Source organism: Gymnoscopelus braueri (assembly GCF_963280865.1).
Source record: "Gymnoscopelus braueri genome assembly, chromosome: 10".
Classification (NCBI taxonomy): Eukaryota; Metazoa; Chordata; class Actinopteri; order Myctophiformes; family Myctophidae; genus Gymnoscopelus; species Gymnoscopelus braueri.
Window position 1 is genome coordinate 14927059 of NC_137611.1, and position 16288 is coordinate 14943346.

Genomic DNA, 16288 nt, shown 5'->3' on the forward strand with positions numbered 1-16288 from the left:
CACACAATCACAGCATGCGTCCCCCTGCGCCTATGGCTGTACATGGGGCCGACACGTGCTTTAGCGTGATTGTGTGAGTGTGGCTTCAGGAAGTAAATCTCCAGGCTTTTATTTTTTAGTTTTGCTAAAAAATAAAAGCTTGGAAATTCCGGTCCCAGCTGTTGGTACGCAAAAGCGCCTCGCGTCGTCTGATGTGGTGCTCATTATTTATTTTGGGTGCGCATGCGCACCTGCGCACCAGTTATGTGCACCCCTGATTATACCTGTAACAATTGACGCACCTGTATGTATGTCTGTCTGTTTTTTTGAAAAATGTTTTAGCAACCCATATATTTGAACGGAAATGTATATTTTTATCCTGTGCTTAAAAAAAAAAAAAAAAACTTTTTTTTTTTTTTTTGACCATGAGGGGGCCGCCAAGACGCTGCGATCGGGCCGCATGCGGCCCGCGGGCCGTGGGTTGAGTAGCGCTGCTTCTAGCAGAAGATCAAATGAAAAGTGAAAAGGATCACAGGCTCTGGATGCAAGTTGTACTGTATTTTGTCCAACGTTTTGGCAGTATCCTTCGTCTTGGGCCTTCATTTCATTTCCAGGCCATCAAAAATGTAATTTGTAAAACATATAATTGACAAACTTGGCAAATCAAAAAACACAACAAGGTGTCAAGGAGATCAGAAAATATGACATTTCATTTATTTTTTATGGTATGGTATCATGGTAGAAAAGAAAGGGGGGGGAAATCGTACTAAACTGTCATAAAAAAAGAGGCTTGTTATACTATGTCATCAGAAAGTAGTAGAACAGGTATAACATACCATGTAATCAACATCGAGACAACAGGGGAAGTTTGTTCCAACACGTGACATGTGACGTCACGTGACCACGTTTTGCTGTTGCAGAATAGCACGGTCACTTGTTTAATTTATTTTGATTTATCGTATTAGTTTTATAGTTTTTTTGTGTTTTATTTGTTCCAATGCCTGTTCTTTGTTTATTGTTTTATCCTTGACGTTTCTGTGAGTAGCATGTCCCATGTGTTCTTTTAAACATAACATCAAATCAATCAAATTAAATCAAATGTTTTGTTAAAGATATTGCATGACCTCTTTGATCCATGAGAAAGTATCAGTCAAAAAGAGTACAAAAGGCAAGTTTGTTGTATTTGACATTACTTAATGCAGTGCAACATTGGGACTCAGGGAATGATCTAAAGTTGCTCAATTTTAGAGAGTATCAAAGACAAGTCGATGAACAACTTTGAATTGTATGACAGCATACATGACAAATGGATGATAGTGAATTATTCAAATAATTGTATTCAACATTTCTTCTGGGAGTTGTTCATCTACATGTATGTCTTCCCACTACTTATTCTTAAAACCATCTTAAACCCATGTTGTTGGATTATATAAATTAAGAAGCTCATGTATTCTCCTGCTCCCAGTAATCCACAAAAGGTTTGACCGCAGCAGTTCCAAGAGTTGGTTTGATTTGATTTTGGTAAAATAAATACAAGTAATCACAATATATCTTAAACCCAGGATATAATTGTAAAAACCTAATGAAACTCGTATTTCCAATGTGGTCCTGCAGTTCACAAAGTAATGTCTTGTAGAGAGAACAAAGCCCACTGATGACACAATCCACCACAACCAGCTGAAACTCTTGTTGTTGTTGGCTCAAAAACAAAGATAGCAAGTAAAGGAGCAGCTGCGGCTGACATCAGAGCCGTTCTCATGACTCTACATTAGTTGCCAAACGAGAGATAGAAACCTGGAACGCAACATGAACACAACATTTTTTAAGTGGAATAACCCTAAACCCTAACCCACAATAAAAATATTTGAAACAGATCTGCTATTTTTAAAAACAATCTAAGGACAAAATGACACATTTGAATAGTTTTGAAACTTGGGGGTCCACAGCCAAATACATTAATTCGAGGGTCCTTGACATTTAAAAAAAAAGTTTGTACTACACTACACAATATCCCAAAAAATACAGAATACTGTTATCATATTAGTGAGGGAATTTTTTTCACTAATTGAGCAAATGTCACATTATGACACGGAAAAAATAACATGAATAATTATTTTTTCTGCCAGCAGGTGTCAAGGTAACAACATTACTTGATAGTCACGTGACTTTTCCCTTGTGTAGTCAAATGTATTTACATCAATGTGTTTATGTAGTTACATCAGTGGTGGTACATGCACTCTTTACTCCACTACAATTATTTGAAAACTTTAGATACTAGTTACTTTGCAGATTTTGATTATTATTATAAAACATACATTACCACTTCAACACTTCATATACTTCGGCTATTTGAAAATAGCAGATCTACAAGCTCACAACATCATCTGTTGTGAGCTTGTAGATCTGCTACTTGAAAACTTCTGAAAAGGCACATTCTGCCTAACAAGTACTTATAAAATAAATAAACTATATTTTTATGCCAATACTTTTGTACTTTTACTTGTAACAGAGTACTTATTGTGGTATTAATACTTTTACTTAAGTACAAAATGTGGGTACTTCTTCCAATACTGGTATTGACGTTGTATGGACGTCTTTGTGATGGTTACAGAGGACCGTTGTGTCGACGTCGTTTCAGCGTCGTTTCAACGTCAGGTCTGACTGTAGACTTCAGGTCTGACTGTAGACGGTCCGTCTGGCTCGGACGTTGTGACGACGTTGTATGGACGTGTCTGGTTTATCATGTGGTGTGTGTGTGTGGTGTTCAACATGGACGTTGTCGGTGGACGTTGTGTAGACGTCGTATGGACGTCCTATGAACGTCTCCGTCTTGTCCGTCTTGGTGGTTACAGAGGTCTGTCTGTTGGACGTCGTATGGACGTTGTATGGACGTCCGTTGGTTCTGCACAGTGGTGGAAAAAAGTACTCACATTTTTCACTTAAGTAAAAGCATCAATACTGAGTACTGAAATACTTTGTTACAAGTAAAGTCCGGAATTCAAAATGTATTTAAAGTACTAAAAGTAAAATTACGCATTATACAGAATGTCCCATTTGGCCATTTTCAGTTTTCAAATGTATACACATCTTTTGAAAATAGCAGATCTACAAGCTCACAAAGCCTCGCATGGCCGCCCTAAATGTATATAGAACTGATGTGGTTAATGTATGTTTTGTAATAATAATCTAAATTGTTTTCAAATCATTGTGGTGGAGTAAAAAGTACAATGTCTCTGACATGGAGTAGAAATAAAAGTATTGGAAACTGGAAATACTCAAGTAAAGTACAAATACCTAAACAAAATACTTAAGTACAGTACTTGAGTACTTATTTACTTTACACCTGGTTGTGTTCCCAGTGGGCATAAATGCCTGTTGAAAAGATGTCATTTTAACTTCGTCTTTGTGCAACTTGAATTGTGGATTTTTTTAATTGAAAATGTAAGTTTAAGATGGATGGCTTTTCCCAACCTGTAGCCTAAGTACAGTAACTCATGAACACCCATTGATATTGCCTTCTCTATGTGATGCCAAAAATAAGTTAATTACTTCTTACAACATGTGACAAAATCCAGGCCTGAAATTTTAAATCAACACAAACACACAACAGTTATACAACAATTTGTATTTAGGCTATTTTCACAATAGGGGTCCTCATTATTATTTTGGGGGGGTCTCGGCCTGAAAAGTTTGGGAACCCTTTTATTTCACTTATCCAAAGTATAAGCATAACGTTACTGCTCTCTTTGGCTGTTGTAGGTGGCATTCTGCTGCCCCCAAGTGGTGAGCTTATTGTTTTGGATTTGAGAACTTCATTTGATGTGAGTGAAATATGTTCTTGAGCCACAAGGAATCACAAAGCAGACCTGTCTGGCAATAATTTCTGAAAACAAACCAAACACACATAAAGAGTTGTATTTGTACATTTATTCATACAATAGAGACCCATCCCACACCATAGGAAATAATGTTGAGCAGTATAAAACATATTACACAGTGAACTTAATCTTATGTAACTGTGAGGTACCATTCAGACGGAGTGTGTTTGGTGAAACAGTCTTCTCTGTTAGAGCCTCATCCCATCACTGGAATAGTCTCCCTACTGAAGTAAGAGAGACCACCAACTATCTCACCTTCAAATACAACCTTAAGAGATGGCTTAAAGCTAACCAAATTTGTAATCATGGGTAATTATCAGCTCCATTAATCACTGGTGTCTCTTCTCATATTTTACTGTATTTGTTCTGTCTTCTGTACTATGCCTACTTGTATGGTATTGGATTGACGATGTCTGTTTTTGTATGGATAACTATACCACCATTTTTAACAGCCTGCTCAGGGACTACAGATGAAAATTAGCCAACTCTGGCTAACTCTGGCTCATTCACGGAGATGTGAAAAACTGACATGTTGATTAATGTGCACTGTCCCTGATAAATACATAAATACATAAATACTCAGTATGTTTGAGCGAGTCCAGGTTGTCATGGTTACCATTGCTGCTAGTCCGGCATATCGTGGACTCTATATTTAGGCATGGCTGACCTGCAACTCCTTATATGGACATGGGCATGGCTGTCTTATTGTGACGTCACCGGGATGACGAGGACATCCCCGGCCAGACAGTATAGAACCAGCAGCGAGAGCTGAGATTCCACCAGCCGACACCAGAGTCTCCAGCGGTTCACCTCTCCTCGAGCGAAAGTAGGTTTTTTACACGTGGTCCATCCTGTGGCGGTGCAGCCATGTCTCCAAGAGAAAAGAAGCGGGTCATATTGGTCATCTTTCTCGTGGTATTTCTGGTGACATCTCTAGCGCTAGCTCTTTATTATACTCCTATTCTGTTTCTTTATTTCAGCCTTATTATCTCCTTACTGTGTTGTATGGCATGTTATTATAACAGACAATCGCTGTATGTGCAGCAGTTCATATCCCAGTCCTACATGGCTATGTTTGCTCTAGTGGCATGTTATTATATGCCCACTTTTCTACGTGTCAGCTGTGTCCTCGGAGTGTCTGGTATGGCATGTTATCGTAACAGACAATGGCTGTATGGGATGTTAGGCCCCGATACCCAGCGCGTACTGACCATTGCAGCCGCGCTCTGGCACTGGTTGACCAGCAGGTACAGAGTCCCGTCTCCCGCACCAGAGAGAACCAGAAGTTGCCACAGCAACCGTGCAACCCTCGTCATCCCGGGTTCAGGAGTCCATTCTGGCTTAAGTCTTCAACGGACCACTGGCGGTTATCGACGAGGCTCGGCCTTCATGGGGAGCGACACCGGTAAACCTGAAGGTCCTCTGTTTGGAACCGGTAGAAGTTCTGGATCCGTTTGCCCTCGGGATCAACTACCAGAGAGGGGACCGGGCCGACCGAACCGAGAGGTGGGCCAAAATCCCAAAAGACTGTCAGAGAACGCATTCGCCGCCACCCCTCAGCGCCATCCTCTGCAGAAGACCGGCACCTCCTCAGTGGGGTTCCTGCCTCCGGGCCAGAGGGAGAACTTCAGGAAGAACATTCTCCTCCGCCCTCTCACATCCTTGGCGCTCCCAGTCACAGCCAAGATAACTCGGCCGGACGACAGGATGCTCAAAGAGAGCCGCGAGAAGAAGGTGGCGCTTGACCATGACGACGGAACCTTTACAGTCCTAGAGCAGAACAGCAAAAGATGCACCGACGACGGCGGAGGAGGAAGTGCACGCTCTGCCTTCGAGTCCCAATTGGTAACCAAGCTGGGAATCCGGCTGTACACCCAGTCTCCCGGCCACGCTTCCTCTGTGAAATCTGCCCAGATGGCCACCGTCGGTGAGCCAACTATATCCAAAGACTCCCCGGCTGCCACCGTCTCCTCGAGGCAGCAGCACTGGCAGCAGCACGCATGCCTGCCGTCCACCTGGACCCCGACCCCGACCCGGCCACCAGCAGTGGGAGCATGGCGCTGCCCTTCGTGGCTGTCCCTCCCCCAGCTCGTGTCTCCTCCTGGCCTGCTGCGGCTGCCCCCCCCACCGGCCCCCTGCTAGAGGCTCAGGAGATGCAGAGCGTCCCTCCAGCTGGTTCGACATTCAATCGAGTTTGCAAAATCGCTTTTGCAAAAGTCCTCAAACAATATGAGAACACAGGCCTAGTCGGAAGAGTTGACGATAGAAGATGCCGGCGCCGTTGAATGAATGGCAGTGTTGATTTTGTGGACTAAAACTATGACGAAAAATGTTCGTCAACTACCTTTTTTCATTGACAAAAACTAAATAAAAACTAAGCTTCGATGACTAAAACTAAGACTAAATATATTGACAATTTCGTGAGTGTGTGGTATGGCATGTTATGTATATACTAAAAGGCATGTTGTCGTAACAGACAATGGCTGTATGGGATGTTAGGCCCCGATACCCAGCGCGTACTCGTACTGACCATTGCAGCCACGCTCTGGCGCTGGTTGACCAGTAGGTACAGAGTCCCGTCTCCCGCACCAGAGAGAACCAGAAGTTGCTGCAGCAACCGTGCAGTGAGACACCGGTCTCTGGTGGATCGATGGGGAGACTGAAGAAGGAGGGTGGCAGAGATCCAGGAGGAGAGAGGAGTAGCCCTGCCTGGGGAGGAGGTTCACTGTGGTGGTCGGGTCAAGGGGGAGAGGAGGAGAAGGAGGAGGAGGGGGGAGAAGGAGAACGGAAGTGTGTGTAATCATTAAACACACACACCCCTCCGAAAATAAAATAATGGACTCAACGTGTATGTGTGTATTGTCACTAAAACAAACAAACACCCTGGGAAATAAATTCCATTCAAACATAGCAAAAATAGCAGATCTACAAGCTCAAAACGTGTCGCACTGCGACGCGTTTTGAGCTTGTAGATCTGCTATTTTTGTGTGACATAGAATGGCGAAAAAATAGGGAGATAAGAGGTGCCCTCTTGACAGTATATGCGATGTGGCCCTCAGGAGCGAGTGTGGAAATATAGTGGCCCTCTACATCATCAAAGCTGCATCACCGCTGCTCTAGAGGCTCAAATGTATCCCCAATGCAGTGATTGTCAGACCCCGGGTAGTATTATGGGGTTAAAGTTTAAAAGAGTCAAGAGCAGAATTGTAATGACTGATACCACTCAATGAAGAAAACCGAGGCAAAGTCTGTGAACCAAGGCCTGACGTTTATTCTGCACCGGAAAAAAAATTGACACTTGAAATCCAGCAATGACACTCCCCCACATTACTGAATATCAACAATGTAAATTAAAATAGCATCCAGTGTGCTACGCTATAGCTAATACTGAACCAATCTTGGTGGCGCAGCAGCGAACTGCCTATTCCCATATTGTTGAAGCAAGGGGGCGGGGCTGGCGGGGCTGGGAGAGAGTCAGCGCACTGTGTTGTTGACGGACAACGGATGCACGCTTATGAGAAACAACAAAAATAAAACCTGGCAAAACAGTTGCGTGCATTAGCGCAAGATGAGGATAAAGGAAACATTCAGTCTAAATGTCCAGCTTGCTAATTCTCGCCTACTACTACTACTTTTGTATTTGAAACTTTAAATTTCTCTAAATATTATAAACTTTCAGGACAGCCTAAGTACAAATATAAGTGAAGTAATTATTCAGTTCACTGTAGCCTATATGGGTATAACAGCATGTCCACCATTTGTGGCGGCTACCAATTATAGCAGAGACAGCATAATACTTTGTCAGCCTTTTTGCCTCCCTTCTGTGCATCCCAAGACATTGAAACCCTCTAACAACCAGTCTGTGTGTATAATGTCCTATGGCTGCCAAATATAAAAACCAATAGTCTGCACCTATAGCCCAGTTCTGAGATGGTATTTAATGACCGTGGTCATAAAGGCCTCCTCTAGGCTAGGGTCAAAGGTGCATGCTATCTCTAATACAGACACTTCTCTGGACTCTTCATCAACCACAACAACATCTGGTGTTTTAACTGTCAAAGATGTAAAGATGTCTGGGTTATCACAGAGATGAAACATGGATGGAATGACACAGGAATGTTTGTACATCCTCACTGAGGGTGCATGATATTTAGATATGTCCTTTGCCATGAGTTCCATTAATCTGTCATGACATGCTATGTACAATCCTTTGTATTCATAGCAGCCATTCAAGATGTGTGACAGTGTTTCAGTGATCTGTTCTGTGGTGCAATGAGGACATTTATATTTACAAGTATTAGGTATTTAGTCAATTATAACCAATCAATTTAAATGTGAATCTCTTTCCAACAGGAAGCCATGTGTCTAAGCATTGCACACGGTTTACACCAAGATCATGTGCATCCTGTCCTGAGGGAACCTACCTACATCAGCCTAATAAACGGCCTGACTGTTTTCCATGTAACAACTGTCCTGCAGGTACATTGTCACTGATAAATATTTGTCAACTTAATTGATAGGATTGTTCTGTACCCCAGCTGTCTAAAGATACACCAGATCAAATCATCAATCATTACTTCCCATGCCACCTGTGTGGAATTCAGCACATTACTCAAGGACTAAATAGAAATAATGAACTATAATCCATGTTTTGATGAAGAAGTGTGACGGCTTTCTTAGTCAGAAGATACAGCACTATTGTTGTTGAAATATGTTTAGTTTTATGATCTCATATTTAACCTGAACTGAATGTAATCCACAGCTCCTGGTCTGAAAGTGAAGAGTCCATGTACTTCAACATCTAATGCAGTGTGTGGACCATCAGAGGGATTCTACTGTGTATACCTAACAGGGGATGGATGTTTTGAAGCACAGAAACACAGCAGCTGCAGACCTGGTCAATATATTGCTCAAAGAGGTTAGTCTATTTATTTTGCTTATACAATGAGAGGACAGGATTTAAGATCCATCATTATTTATCGTGACACAGGAATCCTTTCAGCTGATCCCCAAAGAATGTTCCTCTCTGTTTGATATAGAAAACATAAAATCAGAAGTGAACATTTAGGATACTCAGGTGGCTCAGTGGTAAAGTATCTGCCCACCACCACGGAGTCTGGGGGTTCAAATCCACCGTGATGCATCCGGCTTTGTAGAGCGTCTAGACTCTATACGAACACAATTGACCCGTGTTCAGGGAGGGAAGCCGGGCGGGGAGGAGGAGGGGCATATTTGGCACTGCATGCATTCCTGCAGTTGGAGGCGGAGCCTGTCAGCAGGAAGTGTTGGGCAGGAGGAGTCCTCCCGGTGGGGGCTCCTCACTGGTAGGTGAGTCAGTAGGATGCAACAGCAGTGACAACACACAGACATGTGTGTGTGTGGAGGACTTAATTGGTATAACGACTAAATGTTTAGTGTCTGCTTCTACAGCCTGGTTGACCGCTCTGCGCTGTGTTAAACATACACTAAAATATGTATCTGAAAACATCTGAGGTGAGAAATAGGCAATGCAGGCAGTGACATAAACATGATTCAATCAGCACTGACCCCTGTTGGAGATGAAGGCTATTTGAACAACAAACAAATTGTGCAATGAAATAATTTGTTACCCTTTAGGATCACGCTATCTCCGCGCGTCCGTTGTATGGTGAATACAAGAGCAGACAAGACTGTTAAAATTAAGTGTATTTATTAATCAAGCAGTAAGTTAAAAGTAATACAGATTGAATATAGAAATTAGAGTACTTAACAGAGAGTCTCTGGGCTCACGCGCTAGCTTTCCTTAACAGCAACAAGTTGCATCGAGGTCAGTTCACGAAGTCTGAGCCACGCTCACTGTCCCTTGAGCCTTTTTAGTACATAGAATAACGGGGTGGTCTTCATGACGGAATGACACCTCCTTCGTCTGCCCTTGCCATCTGACTCAGCATTTCTCTGCAAGCCGTTGGTGAAGCAATTCTATCAAACCTGCAGTTTATTAAAGTTAGAGACAGACAAAGAGGAACAGAAACCACAAATGCAGATATATGTACACACAGACGACCTCTCCTCACTCCAATGGCCGGGCCATCTGACCGTTTGACATTAAAGGCGGTTACACACCGGCGAATGTGCGAATATACGCAAAATTCGGACTCGTTCCGAATAATTAAAAGACGCTTTTTCGCTTCACTTTTCCGCTTTTTCGCGCCATGTACGCTTGCATTGACTTTATAAGGTTTTTAAAAAAAGCGTATTATTCGCACGAAAAAACCACATAAGCTAAGCCACTCTTTACTACTTGAATCACACATTTTCCACTGCCATCGTTCTGAGATAACCTTTTCATTACTTTGACTGCCAGAGTATTTTCATAAAGTACTCCCCCAGTGCCAGCAATTTTCGTGTTTTTTTATTTTTTGAATTTTTTTCATGAAAATAATTCAAAGACACATAATTTAAAGGCACAGCACAAATCCGCCACTAGAGAGCAGCACATGACAGCTTGATCAGGTCGTTGGGTCCCTCTCACCCTTCTTGGGACATTAGACAGGGAAAAACATGGAAACGGATGTGACGTAGTCCCAGATTGTTTTGATCGGCCAAAATTACGATGTGATACACGACGGCGATGACTGATCGTCACCCAGACCATAGATTATAGAAGAGAACCTGTCCGTTTGTCTGTTATATCGTGTGAAAAACCGTTTGTTTACCTATCCTGGACGAAAATGACCGGGGGAAAAAATCAAAAAACGGAAACGGAACCCAGGTCATGAAACCGGATGCAGTCGAAAATAACATTGAATATTAAGCAGCATAGCGCGATCAGAGATTAAACAATGAACGCGCGTCCAGCGTGTCAAACGCGTCGACGGCCAACTGGACAATTGACGCGTTATCGCGTCAAGGGCAGTCAAAGAGTTAGTGGATCCAAGTACATGACAGCAATGAGCACAATTATTATATTTGTCTTAATGATTTCATTGATTATTAAAGTATTCTTTTTGGTTAAGTTTTTAGATTCACAAACACCCACTGGTGTCGTTGTTGGTGTTGCTGTTGCTGTTGTTATTGCTGTTGGTGGTAGTATTGTTGGTGGTGGTGTTATTATTGTTGATGTGTTTGGTGTTTGTAGTAGTGATAGGGTTGTATGTGGTGGTTGTGTTCTTGGTTCTTTTTGTTATGTGGGTCTCTACAGTGCAGTTCTCAATGTTGGTTGTATGAGTTACTTTGAAGTTTACCTTTCAGTTTGTTCTGGTGTTATGTTGGGTGTTTGTGTTGGTGTTGTCATTAGTGTTGTTGAGGATGCCTATGTGTATGTTGGTGGTATTTTTGTTAGTCATGGTGGTTTTATTGGTTTTATTATTGGTGGCGTCGATGTTGGTAATTCTGTTGCTCCTTATATTATTGTTGGTGTTTTTATTGATGTTGTTGTTGTCGTTGGGCTGGTGATTCTGCCGCTGATTAGAAGATCATGTCATCAGAGAAGATGTGGTAAGTTTACATTTAGAAAATGTTTTATTTACATTCACACTTACAATGAAATTGTAACATTGCCATTGGATAAGCTGATGGTTCTAATTTTTAGCAAGAAGAAAAAATTATACAGCAAGAAGAAAAAATGATACACATCAGGTTTGTTTTATCTCATTCTTCTTTTAACACCATTAACACAAGTGTACTGTACATGTAAAAATAAAAAGTATTTAATGATGCATGTTGCTCATTAGGAATTATGTTTCTATTGTCAAGGTCACAGAGGGACCATCACGAGAAGATACACAGGTAGCTGAACTCATGTACTTCATAAATGTAAACAGAGTATCTTACAAACTAAGGATAAGGATAATTCCTTTAACAGGTCCGTTCATGAAAGTCCTTGCGGTCTTGTTTCCAATGAGGGCCTGTGAGCAATTAGGGGTTAAGAGTCTTGCTCAGGGACACATTTGCTGGCCTGGCCTGGAATTGTACCTGGGGCAACCAGGGCCTCTGGCTCCCTAGGCGGGCTCACTAACCACTCAGCTATGGCCGCCACTATGTCAGATGTCTTAACAGTAAACATAATGTTCCCCAGATTGTTTGGTGTCTGTGGAACCCGTCAGTGTCTACTAAAAGTAAAGTTATTCATGAGAATGTTTCTTTTTTTCAACTTCAAACTCACTGGCGTGGCACATGTTCTGCTATATTCAACATAACCCCTTACACATTCATATGCGTGTGCGTGTGTGTCACAGTACCAGCCTGTCAGCGCCGAGCTCCAAGACCTTCCTGACAGAGTCCAGCCACAGGACCAGTTTATCCGTGGTCGTCATCATACGAGGATGGAGGTGGTAATGATGGTAAGGATAATGATAATATTTTGACTATTTATTGACACAAGGTTCAATACTTATACTGTAGTTTTACTGCCTATAACTTGGGGTAGGGGTGTTACTGTGGACACTCATTTATATATTGTGTTATATGTTGTGGTACAGTGTGTTGCTATATGTTTTATGTGTTGTGTTTTCATACTTGTTGCAGGAAAACCCCATCCCACAAGACCAGCCTGTCAGCATCCAACCACAAGACCAGCCTGTCAGCATCCAACCACAAGAAAAAGACACTTTAATGGACATGATGAAAGAGATTACTGAACTGAAGAGGCACATTGAAGAGAAAGATGCAAAGATTGCACATCTAGAAAGTAGATTATCTGATTTAGAACAATATACTTCAATGAACAATGTCATTGTTACTGGGCTGCCAACAGGACCCTCATCATTAGCTCTGCTGCAGTGAGGTCAAGGGTCGAGGGAACAGTGAGGTCAATGGTTCATGACTCAGTGGAAAAGCAGGTGCAGTTCCTCCAGCACAAGGGAATTAGTATAAATAAGGACAATATAGAACAAGGGTTCCCAAACTTTTCAGGCAGGCAGTGACCCCCCTAAATAATCATATTTGAACTGGGGACCCCCCAAAATAATCATATTTGAACTGGGGACCCCCCACCCTACTGGTCTCACCTGCCAGTGAGAAGCCCCCATTGGGAGGACATACCGTAGCACCTCCATCATCCTCCTCCCGCTCAACATTCCCCGCAGACAGGCTCCGCCCCCCAGCCTGTAGGTGTATTATTGGCCTGAAAAAGGTTGAAGACGCCCTGGTATAAACGCTCGGCAATCCGGATGCACCTGCAGTGGATAATGAGACCCTACACTCCCAACGGTGGTGTTGGGCAGGTATTTTTGCCACTGCTCCTCCGAAGACGCCCTAAAAATGGATGTGTGACGTTGGAATAACATTCAACGGTTTCCAGTACGGACATGTGTTGTAAATAATATGTCATATGAAGTTACTCTTTGTAACTGCTATCGGGTTTGATATCATTTTGGGATCCAACCGCCTCCAGCTCTGAGCATCCAGTGCCTTCTGGTTGGTTGATAGGACACTGCATTTCTGATTCTCTGTGTCTGTTCTTTTCTCTGTTTGATTTGGTCCATTTTTTATTTAATTTTTTATTGTACACTGTTATATTGACTCAATAAAGAGGATTTTGTAATTGTCTCAGCTTTTATTTACGGTCATTCAGTTTGTAAAGTTAACATGACAATCAAATACAGACAACAGTGGATTTGTTTATGATTGAGAGTGCGCAAACATGAGCACATCACACCCATCCTCCGCTCACTCCACTGGCTTCCTGTTAGTTTCCGGACCCAATACAAGATATCCCTGTTGACACATCAGTGCATCCACGGCAACGCTCCCTCCTACCGCAAGGAACTAGTCTCCCTGCAACCCTCGACCCGCAACCTCCGCTCTTCAAACACCAACCTCCTCAACACCCACAAGGCCAAAAAGCCCGGTCGCCCCCGAACTGTGGAACGCCCTCCCTGTCCACCTGAGAGCACCACAGTCGGTTGACTACTTTAAGAGAGGACTAAAGACCTACCTTTTTAACAAAGCTTTTACTGGTTTTACCTCTAGGCTTTATGCCCCATGTTTTAATTAGATGTTTTTAACGGTGTGATGCTTCTTTTTAGGCAACTGCCTATTGTAGCACTATGATATTTTCAAATGTAAAGTGCATTATAAATAAAATCCATTATTATTATTATATGTACTGTACTAGACAAGGGCGTTGGCCTTTCACCAAGGTCAATTTAAAGGGAATATTTTCCCAATGTATTGAACAAAACAACCCTGCTTTAATGTGTTATCCTCAGGATATATACTGTATTTGATTACCTTTTTTTATTTTGTACTTATAAGGGTATATATAATGATACAAAGAGCTTATAACGATACAAAGAAAAGAAAAAAAACTTTGAACGGTATTAGCGTATTTGTCTATGGTTTGTTGTGCTGTTGCTTGTCTAGATGTTTGAATGTTTATGAACAACAATGGAAACAAGCCTCTGGCTTTTCTGTCATTAACCATTTGGCTTTCAGCACACAGCAAAGCACAGTGGCTCACTGGGTTAAGAGCCCGCCTGGGAAATCGGAGGGTGCAGGTTTGAATCTTGGCCCTGTCAAAGTCTCCCCAACATCTTGACAAAACTGGAATACTTAGTTTTTAAAGCTCTGGCTTTTGTGTCATTATATCCATTTGGCTTTCAAGACTCAATATGTATGGTGGCTCACTGTGTTAAGAGCCAGTCTGGGTACCAAGAGGTCACAGGTTTGATTCCCAGTTGTGTGAAGTTATCCATGATACTTAAAGAATATTCACAAATTTTGAATTTATTCTCTTTTAAATACAAATCTTTCTTATGGGAGCCCTTAGGCACTACATTTCAGATTGGGGTATGCGGCCAAATTCATATCATATTATATTAGCGGGTACTTCACATGAAACTGCTTGAGAACCACTGTATTTGAAGGGGCAGTCATAGCTCTATTAGGATGTGACTCACACGCACGCACGCACGCACGCACGCACACACACACACACACACACACACACACACACACACACACACACACACACACACACACACACATGCACACACACCTGCCAACCTCAGACCGTCCGATAACAGGAGATTTTTTTCCGGGGGGGGGGGACCCCATTTTGCTTAAAAGCATTTTCAGTAATCCCATCAGCGTCTTTTAGCGACAAGGTCTACCTCTTCTTGGACGTTGTATGGACGTCATACAGACTTTTTTGATGGTGTTTTTGCAACGCAGCTGACTTTAATCAAAAACAGCTGATTCAGCAGAAATAGTGCAAAAAAACAAGACTCTCCCAGCAAGACACACCATCTCCCGTTTACTTCCCGTATCTGCATAGTCTCGCGTCTCGTGTAGCTACCTGAGTGAAGTGGGTGGACGCCTTTTTAGGAGACCGGAAGCAGGTTGGCGTCTGTTTTGGTGGGAGCGTGCCCTAACACCTGTTTGCCGTTGCTTGTTTTGAATATGCAATTACATTTGATGTAATTTCAGACACTGAATTAATCTGAAACGAGTGAATGTATATTGTTGCCTGAATAACAATTAAAACTTGGTATTTGCTTAGTGCGTGCTGTATTTCCCTTTATAAAAGTAGCGCTGCCTTTTGAGGTGTAATTCCAGACATTAATCTGAAACGTGTTAGTGCTGTACATTGCCGTCTGAATAACAATACAAGCTTATATAGTCTTTGCCCAGTGCACACTGTTTCCTTTAAAAAATAAAAATGTCAACAAATGCTGCCGTTTTCTACCATTACAAATTATACTGTACTGGAGTGGATCTCAAAGTGGGGTCCGGGGACCCCCAGGGGTCCTTGAGGGGGCTCCAGCAGGGTGTGACAGGGTCCCCAGCTAAATAAGTTAATATAGCATAAAAATCAGTTTAACCACTTTAATCGTATTTAATACTTTAACAATTCGGAAGCTCACAACGCGTTGCAGTTGTGAGCTTGTAGATCGGCTATTTTCAAAACAAGTTTGAAAAATCTTGAAAATTGGGAATTAAACGTTTTTGACACAAATCTTGTCTTATTGGTGTCCTTCCCTGGCACAAACTATTTTCAAATGGGGGTCCACGGACAAACGCATACAAATTTGGGGGTCCCTGACATGAAAAAGTTTGAGAACCACTGCTTCTGTGCTGCACTGAAATGTAACAAGTGAGGAGAAATTAGGATGCAACCCAGTAGACAGAAAATGCCTGTTTAATACACCATTTAAAAATAAATCAATGAATTGCATAGTAATATGGTATAGAAATATGGCATGGAAATACAGCATAGTAAAGTTCACAGATATTAATAAATACAGTAAATGACAGAATACTCTCTATAAAGATAAATGGCCAAACAGGCTTTTAAAAACTATTTACAAAATAAGTACAAAATAAATTAAATTGCATAAATACAAACAAATAAATAAATATAAATACAAATAAATATGATGTACGAAAACTACATATAAATATAAGGCCTTTCATTCTGTATTTTAGAACATTCTTCACAATAAGTACAA